This window comes from Rissa tridactyla, chromosome 5 (genome assembly GCF_028500815.1).
Source record: "Rissa tridactyla isolate bRisTri1 chromosome 5, bRisTri1.patW.cur.20221130, whole genome shotgun sequence".
NCBI lineage: Eukaryota > Metazoa > Chordata > Aves > Charadriiformes > Laridae > Rissa > Rissa tridactyla.
Window position 1 is genome coordinate 46,124,221 of NC_071470.1, and position 27,779 is coordinate 46,151,999.

A 27,779-nucleotide genomic window follows, 5' to 3' on the forward strand; every position below is an offset into this window, starting at 1 on the left:
TGTGAAGGACTGAAAAGCCAGAGCAATCTACAAATTATACATAATTAGATGGTTTTTATTTGAGTTTTGGAAACACTCCTTAACTTGTAAGCATTCAAATTAGGATAGTTAAGTTTCTACAAAACATTAACAGAATGACCTGATGATGTTGTGGGATTGTGGGAATGGGTCTTCAGTTCATGTACAAGGGCTCAGGTCTCTCTTCCACCTCAGGTAACCTGCATGTCTCTATGCAAATAGCTAGAACACAAATTTGTAAGTGTAGTTAAGTGTTTATTTCTTATGAATATAATTTGAATAGCAATACCTTTATTTATTTTCATCTGTACTTTGATTCACAGCTGGTAAAACGGTGACTCTTGCCTGATGTACTGACCTGTGATAAGAATGACTACATTAAAAATTGTAACAAGGGTACTATTGAATTTTGATTGATTAGGGTTCTGCACCTGAAAACTTGCCTATTTTTTCCAAGTGCATCAAATAATTTCTCAAAAGCTATCACCTATTTATTTAAATTGCTTTGCTCAAAAATCAAGATGCTTAGTACATCAAAGGGAGCCATACATCACATATATAGACTTCTTTGTGCATTCTCATTCAATGTTTCCTTAGCCTCTTCTTCTCTATTCCTAATCCTTACTTGATCACATTTTCAATGAATAAAGAGAGAGCTGGTAGGGGTTTGAGATACACATAATTTTGAGGATAAATATTTGATAGACATACTTCAAAATCAATTTCTTAAGAGAGAGAGGTAAAATCCAAAATAGAGTAATACTTTGAAGATAGGCTTTAGAAAAGAAAAGAAAAGAAAAGAAAAGAAAAGAAAAGAAAAGAAAAGAAAAGAAAAGAAAAGAAAAGAAAAGAAAAGAAAAGAAAAGAAAAGAAATCCAAAAAGGACAGATAGATAACTACAGTAGTTAGTTAGTTTATTATAGTTAGTTTTGTTTATTTCTCTATAATTCAGCCCTGCAGAACTCACTGTTTGAGCTTTCCAAGATAGCTTTATAAACACTTTCAAGTTGATCTTGGTGAAAACATTAAAGGAAAATTAATTAAATCATTAAATCAAATGCCTTTTGTCTACTGAACACAGGGAGATTGTTTCTACAAGTAATTCTTGGTGTAGAATAAAGCTCTCATGCAGTTTGAACACCTCTGTTTGGGGCACACAGCAGCCTTGGTTCTGTTTCAGCATTTGCAAAAGTAATGCGATGCTGCTGCGAACCTGGCCTGGCATCCCAGAAAACCACGTAAATAGTTGTTTTTAGTAGTTCTCCAGCATGAAACTGGAGAATATTAGGAAATCCTGTGTCTGTTTTGCATGGTATTGTGCAATTTTTGCACATAGAATACTTTCAGAGCACTCCCCTGGAATCAGAATGGGTGACAGCCACGCAATGGATGGAAAGTAATAGCGTATTTGAGATCTCCTCTACTTTCCCAAATACTTTTCAACAAAGTTTTTGTGATGAACTTTGAGAGCATAAAATAATTAGGTTTTGTAACAAAATGAGCTTTTTTATGTTTCCTCCAGATCAGGTCAGGGAAAGCTCAATTGCTTCTATTTTCAGGAGAATACAGGCAATTTTTATAGACAGGGACAAAACGTCACCAGAATCTATTAAAGAAAAAAGGCTGCTTTGTGCAAGCCCAGCTGCTTGGAACTGTGCCAGCACATATCCTATAGGAATTAATCTTGGTTTTGGGGGAGGATGGTGTCTAAATTACTGTAAAACACAATTTTCCATTTATGAGGCTTGCTTAGTGCACAAGGCTGTCTTAATGGAGCATGGCGAGTCAAGTCAGCCACTGGAAAATGAATATCATAAAGCATCTCCTTGAAAACTTTTGCTCACTTTGGCAGAAGGGATCAGTAAAGCATCTCCCGAGCCTCTTGCTCTTCTGGAAAGTGATGGAGACACTGAATGCAAGACTTCGTAAATCCGCTGAACAATTTAGTGTAAATGAAGGAGACATGTGACAGGGACATGTGACATGGGACAGTAAGCGTTCAGTTGTGAGACAAACAATACCAGATCCAAAATCTTCATGCAGAAGCGTGTTCACACCATCTGTGTAACCATCCAACCACACAGGAAATGGGAAACAATTGTCTTTTTTAGGGTGAGGATGATGTATGGGATAGTTTGTCACAGAGTTAGCTGCTTGAGATAGAGTTAGCTCAGAAATGGAATCAAGCAGAAAAGATAAGAGCAAGATTACAAATATCTCAACATAACTCAGCTGAATGCATTGCGTTGAAAGGCAGGTCCCCAGTACTAGCCATAAGGAAAGAATCGCTTTCCTAAGAATAGGGAAAGCCATGAGGAGGAACACTGGAAGACTAGATTGTCTCCAGCCATTTATCTCAGGGCCCTGCGGGAGTGGAGACTGGCCCCAGGGGCAAGAGTGCTGCCCCCCATTCCTGGTCAGGAGGTACAGAGTGGGTATAGTGAAACTAAGGTCAGCCTACAGCATGGTGACCACCAGGCAAGCCCACGTGGTCACAAGGCAGGTGCAAGGCCAGGCACAGCATATGTATTATATAGCTCAGGCAAGGTCAAATTTTCTCCAGTGGGAAGTAGTTTAGGGAAGGAGTACATGAAAATATGTAAGTTTCTGCTGGGAGATGACAGTGAAATGGTGGGGTGCTAAGGTTTGTTGTGGAGGAGTGGAGGGGAGGCTCAAGGGTGTGTGCATCAGGGCAAGAGGGTGTACAGCAGCCTGTGTTTGGCAGTTATGGCTGCCTATGGGCTTGGAGGTGCAATTACTTTGAAACAACTTTTTTTTTTAAGGCAAAAGAATTTAAGAGACAAAGCTTCATTTTCCCTCCTTGCCTTTCATTTGAGCCTTATTGTCTCCATCTCCACTTCCTCTCCAGCTGCCCTGTATAAAGCAGTTTTCTCCCACACCCTGGGACTCAGGGCTGGGATGTGGGACTGAGGTAAAGTTAAGCCGGGAAAAGCCAGGAAAAGCCCGAAAAATACTGGAAGAAGCTGTAATTAAAAGGCTTCTAAGGTGAAGTCATGCTCTCGCTATAGAAGGATTTTCAGTCATGACAGTGAATAAATAGTAAAAAGCATAATGATTTAAATACACTAAATGTCTGAAGGAATTAAACAACAGGCTAAGGAAAATCATAATATATATTTAATAATCATAATATATGTTTAGTATAATCCTTATAGAGATTGGTCATTCTTGATTAGAAGTTTGCACCGAATATATATTAATTCAGTAGCCTCTTATGCTCTTTGAAAATGCAGAAATGTATGATTTTTTCACTTTTGCATGCCACTTTTCACACCAAAATAGTATTCTTCTGGGAAAAATTCAAGACAAACTATAAAAAGAATCTGAAAGTTCAGCATTGTTTCAAACGGTTCCTCATTGTCTGTATTTTTTAAACTGGCTTGAATCATCAAGCCTCCGGTTTGTTTTGACTGGCCTCTGCCTGATACCATCTCATGGGTTTCTTGCCAGCAGCTAAAGTTTAATGAAGATTTTAATCTTTTCCCTCAAATCCTCACAAACAGCTCCTCTGTCACTGTGGACAACATCAATAGCTGGCTTGTCACTCAGGCCTGCAACTTCGCTGTCAAATTCTGCTTGGCAATTCTGCTGTGCGGCTTCTGTAGGATACAGCCTTCTCTCTCCCACCCACCGCTAAGTTTTGTACAAGCTCTCATATCATGCCTAGAGTCCTGAAACGCCCTTTCCTCTGGGGTGTGCTTGCTAATTGCAATGCTGCCCTGTATGCAGCCATTCGTAATACCACTAGCAAATGGTATGACCATAGCACCTCTCCTTTGGCTTTCACTAGTAACCTTCAATTCCCTAACACATCGAACTCAAACTTTGTCTCCCCTTTCAAGAGCTTTTATGGCATATTCCTATGACAAATTCTACCATGTGTTAGTGCCAAAATCAACAGACGCTGACCGGCCCGTCGTGCCAGGCCCGTTGCCAGACTAGAAATGTCACTAGCACTTTGCTATTGTTTTCACAGAGGGTAGCCTCTTATACAGGTCCATAGACAGCTCAAATTTTATACTGTACAAAAACGCAAAATATATTTGACGCTTAGCAGGCGGTACAGAAAGAACAAGGCCCAGTGTTGCATTAAAAAGGTTGGATTAATGGATTCAGTAGTCTAGTGGTTGGAAGGGTTTGCACACCCAGCAGTAAATCTTCACAGGATAAAACAGAATGACAGTGATTTTTTGCGGCAAGGCTAATTTAGAAAAGCTCTTCCAGTGACAGTGGAAACAAATTTAAGTTTCTGGGTAATACGTAATTTCTTTAGTATTACTACAGCGTTATGAAGGATTGATTGTACAACTTTGTTTTGTTTTTTAACTCTACCTGGACAAATGGAATGAGTTAAAATGGAAAAAACCCACAAAGTAGGTGGAATCCACTCCATAATATGCATTAAAACCCGGATGGAATGCAAAAAGAGAAATTAATCCATTTTTGTGATTAATGAATACTAATTATGACTTGCTAGAATATTCCCACAGTTCATGCTAAATGTATAGCTCTATCTTTAAGATATGGCTATCAGTCTTTTGCTCTGTACTCAATGTGAGACAACTACTGGCAGAATTTGCTTCTTATGTTTTATAAAATAGCCCCCAGACACCAGATTTCTGAGACAGAAAACATATTAAGCATTGAGTTTGCAAGCTTAATTGCTTGATTTTGCAAACAAACTGAAAAAGTTAAGATCTCCATGGTACTACAGCGATAAGTTAGAACTAAAGATCATTATATCCCAAGAGGAATTTTGCAAATAAGACAATAGCAGCATTGTTTCAAACAAAGGGAAAAAGTGATTGAGATTTATAAAGTTAACTTGTTCTTGTGATGCCTTGGTACTTTGCTGCATGTGTAGGAGGATTTGCAAATTCAGTCAACAACAGCCCGTATGGCAGAGCCTTGACCAGAGCTGAATGAACTATTGAGAACGTTCCTTTGAATAATAGCTTTCTAATACATCATGAAATTCAGTAAACATATTATTTGCTGAATGCATTTGACAGACTATTTCATTCTAGAGGGAGTGAAATCTGAAACACAGCTACAATGCAACCAGTAATTTTAAAAAACTGTGCCAGAAAGGTTATTCTATGCATATTAATCAACAAGCTCTCAGCCTGATGTCAGATGGTGGCTGAGTGCTTTGGCAAGCGCCAATGGAGCATTATTTTCTGTGGGAAAAAACGCGTAATCTTTACACACTGCAGGTACTGCTTCACATCCTCCTGCTCGCCAGGTCAGCTTCTTCCCGGCTTCTTCATGTCCTTGTGCATGTCAGTGTTTGAATTTGCCCATATGCATCTAATCTTTTTCTTGATGTGTTTTAAGCTTGGTAGAGTCTAATGGCAATGAATTTCACGGGCTATCAGTTCACGGAAATTTCTGAGTGTGCAGACTTTTAAAGAACATTGTTTCCTCAGTCTGCTGTGAGTTCTGAGCAGGAATTTGTACCTGACAGTCACCACTCATTGCATTTGTCTTTGCAATGTGTCTTTCTCCCCTTAGAATAAGCAATTCTGATCTTCTTGCTGCCTTTTCTTAATGTCTTGGTTTTGGACATGGTAAGGTCAGAGCGGCTATGCTGCTCCTGTCAAGTGAGCATGAAGGCTGGGAGCACGGTGGTGGAAATGTGTCAGCTGTAAGGGTGCAGAGAGACTGCAAGGAACATTTGCTATTTCAGTAATGCCAGACTCAGGTGCCTAAAAACCATGACATCATCTGTGGAAAAGAGTTCAGATGAAAAATAGTGAATTAAAAAATATGACAAATAAAGATTAGTTTCTTTCCTTCAGCCTCCTGTTTTTCGTGCCCCAACAAGCCTCAACAAGCCTTTTTTTTTTTTCCTTCTTTTTTTCTCCCCCTTATCCAAAAGATCTAGAAATATGCTTTAAAAAGAGAAAAAAAAAAGTCTCCCTTCCCTGAGATTCTGTTGTTGGTCAGCAAGTTGGGAAATCCCACCCAAAAGGGCAAAACTAATACTAAAACTGTAAGCTCTGGCTACATTGTTGCTGCCTATGACTCGCAAATTTACATTTTCTTCTGAAATGTAATGTATTGAGATGTCAGTGTTCTCATGGCACTTGTTGAGGGGCCAGAGAGGAAGCACTGACCCAGGGATTTTAATGTCAGTATTGAGATGGTCAGTGCAGCTGTTGTACAGCACAGCAAGGAGAAACATTTCCATCAAATTTCTGCTGTCTGGGGTGCGAGTGGGAACATTCAAACCTTGTGTTTAGCTCCCAGATGCACAAACCACATGTCTGAGCTGACACACAGGGAAGTATTGTTCATCAGTTAAAAATTGGCATCAATTGCTTCCTCCCTTTGGGCCAAATGGGGAACCATATTGTGACTCCTTAGCTGCTGTGGCAACAAAATGACATACTGCCCTGCACTGAAGAATTATTAGTCCAAAGGGAAGAACTATGCAGTACAACAGAAATCTGGAGTATGATATGCAATTGGATGAGACAGGTGACAGGAGGTATACATACCCATATGACTTCAAACTCTGTCGTATTAAGGGAATAAGTGCATGTGCCACTGCCGTACATGTTTGTCTCACCTTTTATTCCCTCCTGATCTTTAATAGATACTGGAAAAAAGACAGAAGAAAATGAAAAACTTGAAGCGGTGAAGGTAACTGTTGGTGTTTACAAGTCCCCAGCTGGACTGTGGTCAGAGCATTCACTTTGCCTTTGCTGATGTTATTTCCCAGGCTAACTCCCCCATGTAAACTACAGCTGTGAGCAGGTGGCAGCGCATGTTCATGTGTGCTCCATGAAGGGGAACAGCCTCTCTTTGTATCTTGTGCATTTTTTCATGTTCGGCTGAAAACATAATTTGCAATGGCAGGCAGATGTAAACAAGAATTTCACAAGATAAAAGCAAAATACTTAGTCCAAAACTCCTAGTGCTTTGGTTTCCTTTCATGGTTATACTTGATATTTAAATATACTTTACAATGGAATACATCTTTAGAGAAGAGGTCAGACAGGGTGAATACATAAGCTGATTTCTTCTTCTTCAGATGAAAATGGATTTTCCTTTTTTTTTTTCTTTTTTTCTTTTTTTTTTTTTTAATTGGAAAAAGACCAAGCCTCTCCCCTGTTGCTACATTTTTTTTTCCATGGAGAATTTACTTGATTGTTCTCCAAACATTGTTTCCTGTTCTTCACAGAGAGGAAATGTTTGTTCCTTGTTCCTAGTAATCAGACATACTGTAATGACTTGCTCATGGAGAAGAAAAAAATACAGGAAAGTTAAGACTGATGATTAACATTTTCTTTATGCTGCAATTTTAAAAGCAGTAGAGCAGTGGCTGGTCTAGTGAAATATGTATAATACATTGAAAAGCCTGGGTAAGGTGAAGGAGGTATATTAAATGTATAGCAACAGTACACAGAGGCATTTATTTGCCAGAGAAAATGGAGAGAAAGGATTTTTTTTTTGTCACTGCTCATCCAAGCAGGCACAAATCTTTTGCGGTCTGTAAGAAGGGTTCAACTGCAAAATCGGAAGGCCATCACACCAATGCTATTCACTTAACTACTTTACTTGGCTTTGATTGGAATGATCACAATGCGTCATTCAAGTGGTAATTTAGTATGTCCCAGTAGATAATTTAAAATGCTGTTCAGGCAAGATTTGTTGGGGTGACTGTTTCAGGATGTTGCTGAAACTGTAGCTATTCCCCCGCATCACATCTAGGAAAACCAAGGTTTTGCCTGCAAAGAAGAGTTTGTCAGTTATACTAGCATAATTACCACTGGCGCCAAGGTGCACAGCTGTGCATACTAAAACCCCACTTAAAATGACATAGGGTAAGCCAAAACAAAATACAGCAGTTAAAGCCACAAGCCACATGGTTTTCCTGCCTTAATTTTTGACATAAAGTAATATCATAACTTATACTGAAAAAACTTTCCCACACAGGAAAGACCAAATGTTATATTCTAACTTTTCCACCTCTATGGATAGATTTAAGGCATGAAAAAAATCTGCTGGGATAACCGGCTTACTCGTTGTTTTCTAATTAAAATGAATGTGTCAACACTTATTAACACCTTCAGTGACCTACAGCTCACTTCAGCATAGATTAATTTTTATAGTGTAAATGGTGGGGTGGTGAGTTGGTGGGATATCTCTGCATCAGTTCCCCATCTTTAAGTGTCCTTTTGAGCCATGGGAAACAGTAACTATCTATGAATCTCCACTAGTCTTATTCTACTCAAGTCCTTATTTCCTACTGCCAATACTTCCATGGAGCAGAGCTGCTCCCAAGGGAAAAGTGTCTCTTTTTCTGAATCTCATTCCCCTTCTAGCTGCTCACCTGGAACGTTCACCTCCATTTTCTGCTACAGCTCATTAGTTACTATAAGGGCATAGGAAAAGACTGATAATTGTATTGTTTAATATTTTGGGATTTTTTTTTCATGAATTTCAGGTATCTCAAGAACAAATCCAGAGATAATACATTTAAAGTGATGTGTATTCCTGTTCTTAAAAGTCCTTGTTTTAAGAATTCCTTCCTCCGTTTTTCCCTTTTGAAACTGTAAGGCAAATGAGCAGATAATTTATATGTGCTTTATATTCTTCCCAGATGTTTCTATTCAGTAATTTAATGTTAATTCTCAAATGTAATGGATTTTCTAATGGTTGATCTGAATTAAGATATAAAATAAAACTAATTAATTAAAATGTAAATGACTATTGAAAGCAATGAAAACAGCAATGAAGAGAAGGAAAATGCACAAAGAATTTAAGATTAACAAGCATCAACAGAAAATAATGCTACTATGTGGAAAAGAAGTAGGCTGATATATTTATAAAAGTTATGAATTTTTTAAGTCCAATCTCCAGAAGAAAGAGGAATTTTGTAAGGATTTTATCTATACATGTATTACAAGAAAAGAATTATGTTAACAAGAAGTGAATAAAAAAGCCTAAATCTGAGGGAGAACACCAAAGTCAAACTGAGTTTGCAGAACAGAACACTATGCTGCTACAAAAGGTAGTTGCAAATCTTTTCTGATGTGCTTATATCAGAATTCCAGCTGATAAAACAAGAAGGGGTCTGTATTTCTCCATGTTAATCTAATTCCACCAAATTTAAAGAATTTAGTGCCCTATGCTAAACAGTGATAAGCTGGAAGGATTTCAGTAATAAGCAGCAGAAGTGAGTGAAGGGGTAAGGTCTGAAGTAAGAGAAAGAAAAACCAAAAAAAAGCCCAGAGCAGCATTCCTTAGCTGCTGAGGTTTAGCACACTGAGGACCGGGTAAGTGGCCACAGCCTATGAACTCTGGGGAATGGTGAACTTTTATGTTCGCAAGAATGTTACTAGGAAGAATACGATGGCCTCAGCGGTGGTTGTGGAATAAATAATAAAAAAATACCCCACAGTGAAAGTCAGTGCTTCTCATGTCACGCCACACCTACCACATTAGCTTGGTATGTGAGAGAAACCAGTCCCAAGTCCCAGCTTCTGCCACTGCCCAACCAGAGCTAAGGCAGGAGCCAGCACTGGCCTCCAACAAGTGCCAAGGCTGTGCCTGGGAACTATTTCACGTTATTTCCAGGCTCCGTCACAGCGGAGAGCTGGGACCTGCTCTTGGGTCCCATGACATGTTTGTCCAGGTGGAGGCAGGTGGCACCCATGTGGCACACATGTCCAATGCCACCCCTCTGCCTTCTTCCAGCACAGGATCCTCAGGCAGGAAACTGAGAGCAAGAATTTGCATAGAGAAGGACAGGGGGCAGCAATTCCATTTGGTCAATGTTTAGTACATATTGCAGTATTAGATCTTATCTCTCGATTGTACAGTAGAGGATGGAAAAACAGAATTAAGATCATGATCAGACGCAGAGTCAGGAGGGACGATAGAAGCTGGTGAAGCTGTGGGCACCACTTCTGCAACTGCTGTGGATTATGTGACCACAGTAAACCCTAAATTCTCATAAAGCGTATCTAAATCTGTCACAGACACAATGGGTGAACTATGTATATATTTCATCCCTTACTGCTCTGATTGTACAATAAGAACATAGAGGATTTTACCGCTATGGTGAATTATTTCATATTCTAGGATTACTTCAAGATATGTGAACATCTAAAAGAAAAACTAGTTGTAATCAGGGACATCCCATAGATATACTGACCATAGAGTTGGACGTGTTTTGAGTCTAAGGGAAAACAGCAATGTAAGTTATAAAAAGAGTGATTAGGATGAGGAGGACAGGAACACACAAGAGTTAGGTGAATTGCAAATATGTGACCAGTCTTTAAACAGCAACATTTCAGCCTGAGCTGAAATAATCATGTGAAATTTTAGCACTGTGTTTTCTCATACTAAAAAAGGTGATGCCTTGTGTAAGCAGCTGTGAATGTCTGAAATCCCTGCTAAGCCATGAGAAATAATTAGATCAGTTGACTCATATACAACAGTGCTATTATTCACTGACTGGGCTTACTTGTGACACTGGAAAGGTCTAAATTTTTACAGGTTTATGGGGCTGAAAATGAGACTGTCTTACAAGATACCACAGCCCTAAAAATGACCAGCAATGGGTCAGAATCTGGTGATAAAATGTAACGTGAAGATTTGATGATTAACTAGCACCCGCATCCTATTCCTTTAGGATTTTGCTTCCTGCATGCTTCCATCTGGCTTGTGTGCAAGCTCCCTGCACTTCAGCAGGGAGCCCTCAATCCTGCTATTTGTGTGCTTATAGCAGCGCATCCCTTGATTCACTGGCCTTTGACAGCTCCTCTCTGGCTGCCACACACCCCACGTGTGCAGCAGATGCACCAGCTGTGAAGCCAAGCTGGCAGAGAGCAAAGACTAAAGGCTAGCCAGGCTGTGTAGCTCCCAGTTCTCACATCAGTGAAGTGCTCCCATGTCTTTCCAGTAGTTCCTGTCAGCTTCAGCTCTGTCTCACTGTAAAGCAGTTCTTTACTGCGCTCACCTTCCATTTCATTGTCCTCTGTCTTCTCTTCTCTGCCCGACTAGTAGACACAAGCGACTGAAGGGTTAGAAGCACTCATATAGGTTGGGCTCTTTGGGAAACTGTGGTCTGGATGCTGACTCTGACTCAAGAAGCCTGTAAATCACTGGCATTTGGAAAACAGAAGGGTATACCAAGATTACCTTAGATATAACTGGTTTCTATATTTTTTCCCTGAAGATCAAGTACAGGCAAGTGAAATTGTGGGATTACATTGGGTGGATATATTTTATGGATCAGTAAGGCAGTTTTTAAAGGGAATATATTTTAAAGAACTTCTGAAATTATAGTAACTGCCTGAAATTTCTTAGAACAGTTGGTTGGAAAATGTAGCTGTCTTCTAAAGATTTTAAGGGATTATCATTATAAGACTGAGTTTGGCAAACATATGCTTTATTTCTGTATACCAGCTCAGAAATCTGTTTCAGATTTTGAATGTGTGGTCCATGGCTGATGGATACTTTTTCATGATATGAATTACCTACCTTATATTGAAAGAACAGGCTTAAAAGAACAGGCTTAAAAGAACAGGAGAATTTCTTTTGAACTTCAAATTTATCTAATGAAAGAATTCAAGATTCATTGAAAGGTGCTCTGAGAAGTTAGAATATAAACTTTTCCTTGTCATTAAGAATGGCCAAAAGAATACTCTTCATATAGAAGTATAAATTTCAACCTGTAGATGTAGGTGGTTGCTGATGATACCTGACTGTCTGCTGATGATTTGTTTTACACCAATGCAATGCAAATGAGAGCTTTTCCCAAAGTCTACTAAGGACTAAAGAATGTAAAATAATGAAGTGTCTGTTGTATATGCCAAAGAAAACTACAGGAATACTCGTAGCTGCAGGAAGAGGTGAAAGGGGCAGAAGTGACACGCAAGAGCTAACTGATGTCATTGTTATAATTTGCATCTGATTAAAGAGCTACTTGTCATGACCGTTCATTTACCAGAGGTTCAAACAAGTGGCCATTGGAGAACACTTCACTAGAACTGCAGTGATGAAGTTCTGAAGACAAATGTGCATTTTACCTATCCTACCACAGCTGCTGGAAAATTAACGTCAGTGCTAATGAAGAAAAAGTCTTTTGGGATATTAGGAAGCTGCAGAGTTAGAAATGTGTTTTTTGTTTACTCTTTATAGAGGAAAGATATCTCAATGCTTTTTCTGTCACTACAGTTTTAGGGTATTTATAAGTCCCTAGGTTCTGAGACACATATTTAAAATAACTCCTCCTCATTAAAAGAAAAATTACCATGTAAAACAGAGCTGGAATCTGTTTCCTCATGGTTGGTTATATTACATGCATTACATGCACAAGTACCTCAATCTAGTTCAGTCTTTTTGCTAGGTAGGTTTTCATAACTTCCTGCGATGGTTCTTTAAGCCGTTTAAAATCCATTGCCTTAGAAGTGCAATGGCTGGTGGAAACGTATCACAAAAAGTAATTTAAAACAACAAGAAGAAGCTTTAAAAAGCAATACATATTACTTATCAATATTGAATGCAGGTTGGGAAAACAAGAAAATTTTAAAATAGAATTTACTTAATGAAATATATTCTTGCTATAAGACTGGATGTTTGGGAAGCATCTTGCATGATTGTTTTATGTCATGATTGTGGATACAACCTTTTTTAAAAAAAGGAGGGGCCTAAAATAAACTTTAAAAAAGAGGGGCCTAAATTAGTCTCCTAAATTCTTTTCAGACACCTAACTACATGAATTCTCTCTCCTTTTCTCTAAGCATTCTACAGCTCCCACTGACCCTTCTTTCATTTGTACCCTTGAATTAAGAAGTTTCTATATTCTTCAATGTTTAAAAAATCTGACTTCTTAAATTAGAACACTAAATATAGGTTATGAGTTCAGTCATAACTGGACATTAAAAACTAACAAAAGAGGAAAGCTGGCTCAGCTTCATATCCACACCCAGAAGAAAATGTTTTATACTGATTATTACAAAGAAGCATTGGAGACTATGTTAAGAGGGATTTATGACTTTTCATGAGCAAATGTTCAAATACTGTTAACGCTTTACAACTGTGAAGACACAGGATTTATTAATAAATTTTGGAAATGTGCAGAAATCACAAGGAATCTTCATAATCTCAGAGTAGTTTCAAAAATCCTGATATCAAGCAAACTCTTCCAGAACTGAAATGTCTTCCACTCAAACTATGAACTGGGTGGTTGCATAGAAAACACAAAAGCTTTGTTAGCTGCTATAATTAAAATAGCTGGAGTATTACAATAGAAGCATTTATGTTTAGCAGTCTTTTTTTCAAAGCTGTTAGCTAAGAGCTTGCTGCAGTCTTCTGGCATACATAGAAATGAGACTCTATTAGGTCAGTATGCCTATTTGCCTTCTAATTCTGGATTCTTTCATGGAAAATCCTATTATTTGTTGAAGTCATCAGCTGACTGCAAATAAGAATTCCATTTTCTAAATACTGCTTTTTAAATTTTCTGCTGTAAACACTGGACAAAGGATAGTCTTTTCAAGTAAACCAAGTGCTATCAAATGCTATAAAAGGCATTTTGAAATTCAACTGCATTGAATTATGAAATCTTGCATTTGATTGAGAAAGGTTATAAAGTCTTTCAGTTGTGGATGGGTACTGACCTCTTACTGTATTATAACTTTTCTTAATTGGCAGAACAGTCTACAGTGATGTATTGCAAAGCGTCTTGTGGTTTATGCTATGGGCTGCTGGACCAGACAAACTACTCTGAATTCATAGGGAAGATGCAACATTTGGAACTCTCATTTGTCTGTTGGGAAAGAAGTTGGCAATTTTATCCAAACACAGAAACGGAAGCATTTCCTAAGCAAAATGTTTATTACTGTGCAAAAGCAAAAGTTGAGCTCAGAAGACCTAATGGACACCAAAAGCTTCAGTCCCTGTCAGCTAACATGGATTCCAGATCTCATCTCATAGACAGATCTTATGCTTAAAGTCTAAGTTAAGGTTGACACGTAAGTTAACTTTGTTCAGTTTCAGATGTACAAAATACCTTGCACTTGAGATTATGACTCTTCTGAAGATAGGACACTTGAGGTGAACTGAAGGATCTGGTGTTGGACTGGATGGTAGATGCTGGAGATGGGGCTCTGCCTGACAGACAGCCCTGGCTGCAGTGGAAACAGTCCCAGGTAGAGAAGTTACAGGAGAAAGCGAGAAGAACCACCTGTTACCTCAAAGTCTATACCTGCCTGTAAAGAATAACTAGAAGGATGGGGGAAAATAGAGCTAACTGGGTTATACAAAGCACCAGAGAATTTAGTACTCCTTGCCTGTTTCGTGAGAAGGAGTTTCTCCCCCATTCAGTTCTGCATGGAACTAAACAAAGTAGCTACTTCCCTGGCTCCGCTCCTATGAATAGCAAGTTATTTTTGTTACCCTGAGCCGCCCCTTTACAAAAGTGGAAATAGCTTTTAATGTTAGTAAATATTTTTAGAGCAGGTCAAGTGAGGAACCAGTGACTTTATAGGCACTTATTAGTGGTTTCTCATCTAGATCCACTCTTGCTGTATGCTTCCTATTTTTCTTATTTGCTTTATAAAAACTGCATAGCCATTTCTGTTATCATCCTGATGTAACCTCCAGGTAATCTGCAGGAAGAAAGGCAAAATGATGCCTTTTTTGAGAAATGACTAGGGAGTGCCAATTTCAAGTTGAGAAAAACTGTTTGTCTTCTAGGTTTTGATTGGAGGACACAGAATTGAGTGTATGAGATAAAAATTTATGATGCTTTCAGAGGGAGATTGGATGTCACTCTTCATTGGCCTTAATCAGGCTGAAATCACAAGAATAATATTTAAATAAGCATTGCACTGGTTGAAGTATGTGAAAGGAATGATCTGTGCATAAAGCACGCTTTAGAGTATCACTTCTAAGTACGAGAAAATGAAGATGGAGAGAGGAGTAGGAATTTGCCTAGTATCTTTTAAACCCATACTGAATTCAGTAAGGCAGTTTTAGAGTTATATCTGTTCAAGTGAACCTGGAAGTTAACATGAACTCACCATTTCTCATCCTTTTCTCTCTCCGTCTTGCAAAGTACAGTACCTATCTTCAGATAACTGGCTAAATAAAACTTTTTTTTTCTTTTTTATGTCCTTGTTTGTGCATTTCATTTGCTACATGTGCTACATTGCTTGATTTACCATACCACAGTGATTTTTAAGATCACTTCCGCCTAGAAAAGGAGGATCCAGACTTCTGTGACAACTAGGACACGTACCAAGTTAGGATTACTTTCATTTTGCTTGAGTTTCCCTAATTAAAGATAGATCAAGTCAGGAAAGAAATAGTGAAATCAAGGCACTGAATTCTTGTCCCTGGCTCGTATAAACTAAAAATAATTTTGTTGAATTAATTGTGTTTATGTCATTTTCATAATGTTGCAAGTTCAGTATTTAGGAGTGGACAATTTAGCATAGGATTTGTCAGCAGATATGTCCACTCGTGAAGGTTAAAAATTCCTGTATTTGACAGAGGGAAAGATAAGTAGTGGATCCTTCTCCTTAATAGTCACATAAGGAAGTGCCACAAAAGATGGCTAGAACAGCCAATTCCAACACAGACAAAATAAATAAACACCTGAAATATGTTGTGCAATTTAATATTAATGTCATTTCCAGACCTGCGTTGGGTGAAAATTAAAGCTTTCAAACTTCTATCAAAGGTTCACCTCGAACTTACAGATCAAAGACAAATATTATTAGTCCACTCTGATCTCACTTCAGTGTTCTTTTTCCTCAGAATGTGCCCATCAGATTGTGTCATTGTTTTTCATTTTTTATTAGTTTAATATTTGTCTGAATAGGTGCTAAATTCTTTGATCTATTTTTATTGGACTCACAAGAAAACTTCAGAACTTCTGTCAAGGAGAGACAGAGCAAGTTTCTGCTTTACTTTTTTTGTCTCCATTGGATTATCAGGGACCCTGTGTCTAGAGAATAAATGGTATAGAGCAGTATAATACCATGTAAAATAAAAGGTGGTGGCCAATATTCACGTTCACTGTTAGAATTAGTATGAAATTATTTAGTTGTGTATTGAAAAAAACTTTACCTACTACCTTAACCACACTGTTATAGTCCACAGTGCATCTTTCTCTTACAATTGTTTGGTTCAGTCACTGCCATGAAAAGTTTTGAGTAGAATCCCTTTTGCACTTGTACCTTTCTTTCTTCTTGTTGCTTCTAGCATATCTTTATTTCTAAAAGATTTATCTGGGCAAGATTCTTAGATATTCACCTTCCACACTAGTGACTTGTTCATGATCCATAATGCATTCCTCCAATACTAATTTCTTTATGATAGTCAACTGATGTTTAAATGAAAGTCTAATGTAGCTGTGGTATAAATTTTCCCCTGTGTCATGGGCAACACACCAAGCTGCAATAAATATAGTAAACTAATGTGTATGAACTTCTGTAATGGTAATGCCTCATGTCAGACACAGCACTGTGTTCATGTTCATGACACACTGGCTCAGTTTCAGCTGATTCTTTATGACTTACTCCAGTTAATTCTTTATGACTTATTCCAATGCCTGATCTAAAATAGCCCCCTAGACTGTATTATATGTATATGCACAGTATGCAAGCCTGCCTGTAACTCTTGAGGGCCTCCAGTAAACCTATGCAGTTGGGACTCCAGGCTTGAGTGAAATGTCCCGAAGCAATACATATAACTCTGTGAATGGGACTTGGATGGCAATAAAATGGTGCTGCACTTCTACTGTCTTACTTCATTAGTAGATTTTCAGTTAACGATTGACTGACAAAGCCAGCACTGCCCTGTGGCTGGAAATAGAACTTTTGGCACATTAGGAAATGTGACCTTAGAAGAAAGGTGCTTAGAAATACTTTTCTGTGAAGATTGGAGGCACTGCCCTCTGCTAAAATCTCTTGTGGACTTGGAAACATTCTTGGGACAAAAGCAGTAGAATCATAGAATTACAGAATCATAGAATCTTCATGGCTGGAAAGGATCTTTGAGATCATTGAGTCCAACCACACATACACACAAAAAAACCCCAGCCTTACAATCTCTGCCACTGGTAGTAGACTGCAATGACACTCACGTAATATTTCTAGCATAGGTAGTTGCCGCTAATGTTGCTGAAGGTGTCCTTTTGTCTTGAAAATTCAAGTGATTACCCTGAACAGAAACAGTACCTCAGCAGCAAACAGATAAAGGCTTAGCAAGACAGTTTGTCTAAAATAGAAACGTAGGGCTATTCTTAAATTTGAAAAATGACGTGCACAGGGAACACTGCCTTTAACGGTCAGTTGATCTTATGGAAAAAGCCTGGACGTCTCATACATGTTTTTGCTTTCCCAACTTGCCCAAGTAAACCTTAGAGAAGCTGTGTGACCTAGAGTTCATTTTGCCATCCATAAAAATGGAGATACCACACCAGTAAGTCAGATGCACTCTGGAATTTATAAAAAAGAACAACTCACTGCTTGCTCTTCCCTCAACGAGAACAATAATTTGGGGTCTTGTACCTTCTGGAGGTTATGTCAGTGAGTTGTCACCTGTTCCTTTCTGTCACTACTTCCCCAAATCCTTGCTAATGTGACTTTACAGATCTGCTTATGGACCTCTTGTTCTCCTCACCCAGGAAAGCTGCTGAACATGGGAGATTTTTTTTCTAACGGTCTCTAGATCCATGTACAATTTCAGGGATCTATGATAGCTGGAAGGATTTCTGCCAGTGTAAAATGCCCTGGGGCTCAAGTCTCATGCAGTGCAGGACTCTGGTGTAGTTGCTGCTGTGTGTTGCCATCCCTGCCACAAGATTAAGGCTTTTGTGACTTCACCTTTGAGATTTAATTCTGTGTTAAAATCTAGGATCTATTTTTTGCTCTTTGTATGTCTACCTTCAAACAGCTGATTTAAAGAAAAACACAGAAAAGAAATGTACAGCATTTGAAAATAACTCCTAGCTATTGCTGTTGCTAATTATACTATCTGAGGTCAGATTTGGGATAAGAACTCAATAGGAGGAGACAAATCAGCTATGCAAGTATGTTGAATAATTCTGAAAAGATGACCTCATACAAAATATATTCACTCCTCTGTACCTGCCAACCTTATTGCAGGTAACGATTTGGGACTGAAAAGTCATTACAGTCACCCTGAAAAAACTAGCTAGAGAGCTGCCTTAGGCCAGCTCCATCTCAATGCTTTCTGATGTGTAAATGCACAGAGCTTTTTATTTCTTAAACTGTCATGGATTGTTTGTAAGGCTTCTGCAGGTACATGCCTACAGTTACAAATCTAGCTAATTCCTTGATTTAAGGATTGAATTAAGCATATAAAGTGCAAGGCTCTTCATCTGAGCAAACATAACACAGAAATCAGAAAAGTTCTATGAATTCCCCAATCTGAGATATTTGAAGTTCCAGCTAGTGCATAAGTTCAGCTTTGAGTGATGTTCCCCAAGAGCATCTTTATCATTTATATTAGTGATGGTCTTCTGAAGATGTCTAATTGGAAGCCTTTTAGATATTTGGCTAGTTTAGCAACCATTGGGTAAATGTCAAAGGGTGAAGGCTGCAACTGGGTCAGCAGGGCAGAGAGCCGACAGTGCAGAACAGAGAACAATGTAATACTTGTAACTTCACCGCCGAGTCTCCTCTCCAAATAGAGACTTTTTTCTTTGAAATGTCTGCATCAAATCCAGTAATTCCTTCACTGTTCTTGTGTTCTACCAAAATGTATAAAGGTTTGTGGTGTTGACAACTCCAGTCAAAACAGTATTTAAAAGAAAAATATGAGCAGCTCTTCATACAGAGGTCACATTCTGTATGCAGAAGTATGGAGCATTAGAAAAGTTCAAAATACAAATGAGTTTCACAAGTCAGACTTTTCCTGTGTGTGTCTGGACACATCTGTTATGAATAAGAAGTTTCATAAATCATTGAAGACAGAAAAAAATGAGCATTCTCAGATCTCTCAAAAAAATCTCTTTTCATTCAGTGAAAGATGTAAATTTTCAAAATTCAGGGTCACTACCTCTGCATTGGTCCATATAAAAATCTATAATGGCGCCTTGTGTTTGTGGCTTTTAAATGTCTGTTAGCTACTGGCACTTTTAAGGAGCTCAATTACTTGGTAGAAAAATTTTAAACAAGAGGGAGGGATAAGAATGAGAATACTACAGATTTGACAGAGAGGAGTGCTGTCATCTGCTTCTGCCTTTTATTTTTACAAAGCGGAAAACAAATTTACTAACAACATGAGATATATGCTTGAGTTTATAGAAAAGATAGATTGGAAACTTGGTTATTAACAGGGTATAGCTTGTGTGCTACTTAGAGAAGAGCTTTTGTGACCATCTTGACATGAAATACTTAAAAGTAGCTATGCAAAGACTCCCTATTTAGTCCAGTTCAAGAAGCACTTATAGGCCCTTTTTATCTTATCACAATTCTTGCAGCTATCCTTCCCAGAAGCTAGCTGTGCATACTGACGAGAAGCAGAAACTATTAAGCCAGGCTGAAATTTAAGGGTAAACACTAGCTCCTCCTCAAATCCAATTCTGACTTACTGTAGCCTATAACAGTGTTGCAAATGATTATGAGCGACATAGGAAATTTTGCTGTAGCAGCACACTGTTACACTGAGAAGCAGCAATTTCTAAGGCACTGAGTCCAGCGTGATCAGGCAGAAAGGAATTAAATTAATTCTCTGCAATGAATCCTAGGTGCAAACACAAGCTGTTCCATGAAGACTTGCTCAAAAGCATGTCGAGGCTGACAGAAAGAGTTGGGCATCCAGCAAGCTTTGATGATGAGGCCGTCTGAGGGTACAGGAAATCCTCCCTTCTTGCTTTTGCTTTGGGCCACTCTGGAGGACATAACCTGACCTGTGAAAAAAGTCTGGCCACTCTGCAGGGCATCAGGCAGTATATCCAGTCAGACTACCCTCAGCACTACAGGAGTTCCACAAGTGGTGTCTGTAAAGACCATTGCTAACATTCTTAAATCGCTTTGTGACACCAAACTTGTCTAAAAATAAGAATTTTCTTCTCCCTGCTTCTTTCATCAATCTATTGAATAATCATTAGAGAAATCATCCATCTCTTTCTAAAAGAACTGTATTTCATTCACTCATCCCACAACTGAACAGAAGGACTATGAAATTTTTGCCTAAATCATGACCTGCTGTAGGATTCAAAAACAATAACTCTACCTTGTAACAGTCTGTTTATCCTGAGATATTACTGGCTTGCTGAGATAGTACTGAAATAAAAATCCTGGATATGACTCCTTGCTTGAAACCAGCTTCTAAAAACACATTGATGTCTCTCCTTTGATCTATAGTTCTTTAAGGAAATGACAGACAAAGAGGGAAACTTTTGGAAAAGTTCATTATCACAATTCTTGCCTAATGGTGACATTGGTATGCTTTATTGTAACAATTCTGGGAGTACGGCCTACAGAGCAGGCTTCAAAAGTCGCTAGCTATCCCTTTTTTTTCAGGCATGGAAAGTTCAAGGTAGAAGTATTACCTGGATGCATTTATCCAGGCTCAGCAGTTTATCTGTTGTACAGAACTCCAGTCCCATAGTACCTTGAAGTAAAATATGCTTGGTGCAATCAGTGCTGTCAAGAGATTTGTAAAAGGAAAAGCTTCAGAGCTTGGTGACAAAAACCAGGTGTTTAGGGCAAGGCTGTTGTAAGAATTAGGAGGAATTTAATATATTTAGTATATTTAAGTCTCCCCATTCTTCCACCAAAAAACCTCAAAGCAGTCAACCGGCAGTAGAGATTGACTGGAGGACAGAGACGTTTTCCAGAAAAAGAGTGAACTCACTTTTCACTGATGAATGAATAATAATTGCTACTGATACTTCTGGGATTTATGTGGAAGTTCTCTTGTTGCTGACAGTAAACTGTCAACACAAAATACCATTCAAAAGATGTAGATATTGGAAATTATTTTATAACTCCTTCAAAAGTAAAACTTCAAGGTGTTTGTTTTAGAGAAATGTGAAAATACAGAAAATGACAAGGTGGCCTCTGAAGAAGTAATCAAAGCATACCAGCATTACCTACAGGTAATTTATCTTGATATGACAGTAAAGTACATGTTTTTATTTCACAAGATTCTATAAATGACTTGATACATCTTGGTTGAGATTGAGATTTATGTAATGCTAATAATATACTAGCTTATCTCTCAGCTGAAGAAACAAAAAATGGCAGATAAAGATGTTTTGTCCTGTGGCCGCTGGTGTCTTTAATCAAAGATTTATCAAAATGTTTCTCAGCTTCCTGACTGCACAACAGAGAAGGGAATCATCTATTATTCTGAAGACATCAGTAAAACTACAGTAGGAACATTTGACAAATGTAGGAAGAGTACTACATCACATTGTTTGAACTCGCAAATGTTAGATCTTGGACACCAATTTGTTTACAAACGAATGGAAAAGGAAAATGACTACCTGTCCATGCTATTAATGTGCTCCATTTTGAATTGCCCATGTTGAATACAGCAAAAAGATAATACAGGTTATGAAATAAGATTTTCCAACTCAAAGAGTCTCAGAATGCAGGGACTATGATCATATTGATGTTTAATACAGATACTGAGTATTTGTAGACTTCTTTCCATTGCAGTTTTTTATAATAGGAATCATTCCAGTGAAAAAAATTAATACTTAAAGAGATCCAACTTATTCTTCACATTTTGATAATAGAAACAATGGTTTCTGGATCTTGAACAGAAGAATACACAGATGACCATTAACTTTAATAAAAAACAAGTCACATGGTTTCCATTATTAGACTGAAAGAGCAATTAATCTTACATTTATGTTCTGCAATGTTTGCAAAATAGATAAGATGGAAGCTTTATCATATATCTTCATCGGAAGCTGGTGAGGTTAGATTCTTCAGCAATTTGTCAGAGAAACTGGCAGAAATTAGGCAAGTGGCCAATGTCAGGTCTGTGTTTACTCAGGTGGTGTTAAGATCAAAGCAGTGTTACTGCAGAACAGTACTATGTCAGTTCTAGACCAGCAGATCTCCTTGGAAAAGTATCAGGAAGATAATGTTATGAAACCTCTATTAACTACATCCTGCAAGGATTTTTTTGATGCATACCCCATCAGCCAGTAAATGAATTGGGACCACTTATAGTAAACAAACTACTGCTCTAATTATGAACACCGTTGCAGCATTTCCTACTCATGCGTGGCTGGGAAGACACAGAGGAGGCAGGAAGCATGTTCTGATACTAACATCTATGCGAAAATGAGTGTATGGCCAAGTACACATGCGTGCACACACATAAAATTGAAGCCCTGGCTTTTCTATTTCATTACTACTGTTTCATGATCACTGTTCATTTAATAGACACTGGGAAAATACTCTGAAAGCAGTTCAGACCATAGGAATAGACACATGTGAAAGAAAAGGTAGAAACGTAATTTGAAACTGAACTACCTTTACTCACTCCTTTGTCCCCTTTATTGCCACCACCAGAACAGGGTTAAGATTTTACCCCTTTTGGGAAGAAAAAAAGTCATCTTTTGTTTAGAAGTCTCATTGTTATTTGTTGACACTCATGACAGGACTACTTAAAATAATACAAGCTTTTTTTCCCTTCAGCTAGCTCACAAGGGCTCCATGAAATTGCCTTCATGTCCCATTGTCAGGCTCCAGCCTGAGTTGCTGAGCAACAACCTTCCTTATTAGCTGCAATTCATCTTCTAACTACTAAAAGAACTACTGATGGATTGACCAGAGAAGAAAAAGCAAATGAGCAGGAACTACTAAATACTGAATTGAGCAACTATAATATCAATCAATTTTGACAAATAAGTAATGAAAATTCACTTCCTTATGAATTGTATCTTAGAAGCTCACCTGCCTTTGAAAATGATGTATTGTTTCATCAGTGTGCTTATGAAGCTTTCATAATACTGGTTTGTCAGGTCAAAACACTGCCTGAGAAACAAATGATAATGGGCTAAATTACGTAGGAGTTTAAATATGTCGAACGTGCATACAAACTGTTAGTGGAAGTAGGGTAATACTGATACTTATTAATTATACTGCAATTGCCTTTAGAGGCTTCCTCAGAGCCTGCTAAGGCACCTGTGAGGAGAGGAACGGGGAACCTGTGATGCCATGGGAGCACTGCTGTGGACCTGACAGAGGTGTTTGCAGGTGCAAAATGAGCATCTCCCTCAGGCAATTAAATTGCTGCGACCCTCCTGACTGCTCTGCTTTCCTGAAGCTATAGGAAGTCACAAGGCTCTAGAATCCTGGATTTTGGAGTGTTTGCATTTGATGGATAATTTTCTTGTCCAAGTAATCCACAAAAGCAATGACTTTGCAAAAAAAGGGAAAAACTGTCTGGATTGTGTCTGGTTAGAGTCCTTCTCTGGGAAAAAAAACATACCAAGAATGTGGGAAGGGAGGTAAAAAGAAAAGAGGTAAAGAATGAAAATATTTTATGCGATTGAGAGAGCTGGCACCAGCTTCTCTTCACCTTAAACATCACCTAAAGGTATCCTTTCCTAGATTTGCCAGTAATGGTGAATAAAGACAAGAGCCTTATTGTCTATAACCATGTAGTTAATACAGCAACAGTATTGGTACTGGATGAAATACTGAAAAATAAATAGATCAAGAAAGCATTTTTTTTTCCTATTCAGCTTATGAGCCTTGTTGAACCAAATCCATGACCTTGTCTCCCAGAGACACATAAATTTAGATGGCCACCGACAGCTTGCTATTTTTCTGTAAGCCAGTTCCCAGGGTGTGGCACACCCTCAATATAGGGCACAGCTTTCAGATCTCAGCGCCGTGGGCTGATGTAACCCCTTTAGGCGTGCATAAGGAAGAGAAAATACAGTTTTGTAAGATCCCGAGACCATCTATGTTTAGTTGCTGAATGACAGCTGTTGTCACGCAACTTATTCATTGACTGCAAGCAATGACTGGGAAGACAAATCTGGAAATAATAATTTACTCGTGGAAACATGGAGTGACCTTCTAAAAAAGGTATCCTAATGTGGTGGTGACAATTAAGCTTTATTTGTATCAGTAGCGACTACACTGCCAAGTATCACAAACCCTCACATACTGAAGGCAATTTACAAACTAAATGTGGTAATTCTTAGATTGGTTTAGCAGTTTGATAAATGCTTCTGTTCTTTACTCTTCATAAGTCTGTGGACAGCACAGAAATTGTTGAATAGTCACTGAACAGCCATCAGAAGAGATGTTCTGTATCTGTAATAGGGTTGTTATTCCATTCAGATTAATTTAATTTGTATTTCTGGTGTTAATTTGTCAATTTACATTAGTTTCCTTTCCTCAAGGAATTTCCAATTTCCACAAGGGAATTTCCAATCAGTTGCATATATATATTTTTTTTTTTTTCTATTTGCTGCTTTCTGGCACAGCTACAAACCCCAGGTGATTTTTTTTTTCTTATTAAACTAAACACAAGCAATTTTGGATAAAAAAATTGTTCACCTTGAAATTTGTGGTTGCTAGTGAGTGTATAAACCAGCAGAATAAAAGATTTATTTGCTACAAAACCTTAGTAAGCAGGAATGCTTCTTGAGCTTTCTTAATTGGGCTTTTTTACTGGGAACAGAAACTGAAGGAAAATCAGAAATTATAAAATATTTTTTTCTTTGAAAAATGGAGTAACATCTTTGATGATTTTGATACCCATATTTATCAGCTGAATTTGGCTATTAGAAGCCAGGCTTCAGGGCTAACATGAATATTGTTAAAAGGATGACAAGTATTTTTCTTATGACTATTGCAAGATATTTTTATTAATTGTCACTTGGGTAACTTGTGCAAGGTCATAACTGCTTTACATATCACCGAGGACTTAATCTTGAAACTGCTGTATGGAATTAGAGCAGTGTGAATTACATTTTTTATTTGCCAAGTTACTAAGCAGGAATGGGAATCAGCTTGTCATATAAAAAAAATAAATAGTGGGTAAAAACACTTACCCAACAAATATTAATTATTAAAAAAAGCAAAGCCCTGCCTTTTGTGGTGACACTTATAGAGCTATTTCCTTCATGGAATTGAAGTCTGTAGACTGAACAGGGGAAAAATGCTGAACAACTTGGATAGTTAAAAATACTGTGCCCTTAACATATGCAAAAATACCACGATACTGAAGATAATATTAAGCTTAAGGAAAAGGAAACATCATTTTCATTATTCACATCCCTCCTAAGGAAGCTCTGCTGTAATTGCAGTTCATATTAGAGTTAAGCCCAAAATAGTAATAACAATTGAAGTCTTCACCAGTGTCACTTTTTCCCTTGAACATGCAAAGGCTCTGAATGCCACGTAAAACAGGGCACTGAAAATGTAAACTTTAACCATGGGATTTTGTGAGCTTTCATCTATTCTTGTTTTGCTCTTGGCAAAACTTTAAAGAACTGGCTAGCTTGTATCTACATTTAAATGTGGGTTAATAGGAAAAATGTGCAGGGACATTGATAACATAATTATAAAATAAAATAAAGTGCAACATTTTGGAGTGGAGAAGGTACAGGGACTTCCTACTGGTGCTTTAATCTTTTCCAATAGCCACTATGGAGTCCTGTTTGGAAAGCGTCAAATTCTCACTAACGTTTTGTACTTGTGTATGCACATTTCTATCATCATGCATTGCACTATTGAGTTACTATACAGAATGCGTAGATAAGAAAGTTCAGCTGTAATACAACATGTGACGTGATCTGATCTCTAGGAATTTGGTGGTAAAAAGCACTTCATAGACCATCCGTTCTTGAGGCAGAAAAAATATAGACAGCCTCTGAGAGTTTTCCAACATGTTGTTGGAAGCTCCTTCATTAGATGCATTCTTTTCACTGCCCTGGGAACTAACTATGTAAGTACAATGCACCAAAACTCTCCTTTTTGTTCTCTGAAGAAATATTACTGTGCTATAAGTGATCAGTACCCCATTGGTACCAGTGAATGAACCTGAAGTTTCAAGGGCACTTGAGAGTTCTGCCGGATGTAGGCTTTCACATCTTGGAGAACAGTGATGACACTGAAGGTGGCATAAGCAATGGAGTGTTATGGAAGGTATCTATGAATGAATACAGGTATTCATTCATCCCTTGGCCTCATCTCAAATATATCTCGCTGTCAGCAAGATGGCAGAGAGGATACTGCCATTAGGAATATCTTGCTTACATGGAAATTTGTTCTCCACATAGAAGAGCGAAGAGCAGTAGGCTGGAGAAAGCACAAGAACCAGTTCATTGCTGAGAAGTAATCTGAATTAGGTCAGAAAAAAGAGTTTTTAACAACTAAACTTAAGTTGATGTTTTCTGATGCTTGCTGAATATTAGAGACTATAAAGGAGCTTGTGTTTTGTCAAAAACTGTGCTGCCCAAGAAAACAATTGGTTGTCAAAATGCTCACGTGGATTTAAATCATGTTTTTACTGGATAGTATCAAGCAATAAGACAAAGGTCTCCAAGCAGAAATCACACCTTCTATAATAAAAGTATTTTCCTAAGAAAGATTCATTTTAGAACATTAATAATTGTAAAAATCCTTCTAATTTCAGAAGTAACTTACTAATAAGACAGTTACCTTGAACGTCAGAAAGGAAAGATGACCATCTGCTATTAATTTTCTCAAGAGTATTTTAAAAGCTGGTGTAAAAGCAGGGAGTGCTAAAGGAGAAATCTCTTTAAAATTCTTGCTTTTAAGAATAATATTTTCATTAAAAAAATCTAGCTAAAGGCTTTGTTTTTAATTTTGACTGTGTTCCTTGTTCACACTGAAAAGTTTAACTCTGACCAACATGGGAATCACCTACAGAATTGCTTGCTTAAAAATGCTTTTACCAATATTAAAATATTTCAATAAGAACAAATTTTGAATTTATTAACTATTTCAGAATTATGTTAGTTTTGGCTTTTCATTAAGTCAATGGAGCAGAAAAACATGTAATCAGTAAGCCTCAGCTTGTGTTCCTTCCTATTGTTGAATAAGAGTAGACAGTAGCTTTTAAGTAGTAGAAAATGAATATATAACTAGGCAATGCATTTCTTAGCTGTTTCAGGCCTTCTTGCACATTTCCATGACACAATGTCTGCAAATACAATGGCATAATGCCCACTGGGGAAAAGACTGGAATGCTATTTGTTCCCAAAACTGCATTTCCTTGTAAGGGAACAAGCTTAACTTGGCAAACAGTTTCCAACCTTTCACTACATTTTCAGATAAAAATCAAGGTTGTCTTTTTAATTATTTTTTTTTCCTTTTTTTTTAAAAAAAAAAAAAAAAGATCAGAGGATTAGGGAAGAAGTAAACATCTTTCTGTGGTTGGTAATACTGACCACAAAGAAGATTCTTCCTTTCACAGAACCTAAGAAGTTCATTCTTAGTGGTTAATAAACAAGACATGTCGAGAGTTATTTCTTAATTTATATTAAGAGTTACATATTTAAACCTAACAATAACTTCAATGCCTTCTAATGAAATACTTCCTGAAGCTGCATTGTGTAACAGAGTTTCAGTGATAAAAGAAAGCATACAGTCTACGAATGGGTGCTGCTCTCTAAATGTTTATAGGATAATAAAAATATACTTAATTGCACGGTCTGACAAAATATTTTTTAAATTTGCTGCAGCTGACTAGTATTTCTTCAAGAACAGCAGCAATTCCAGAAATGGCCTTGT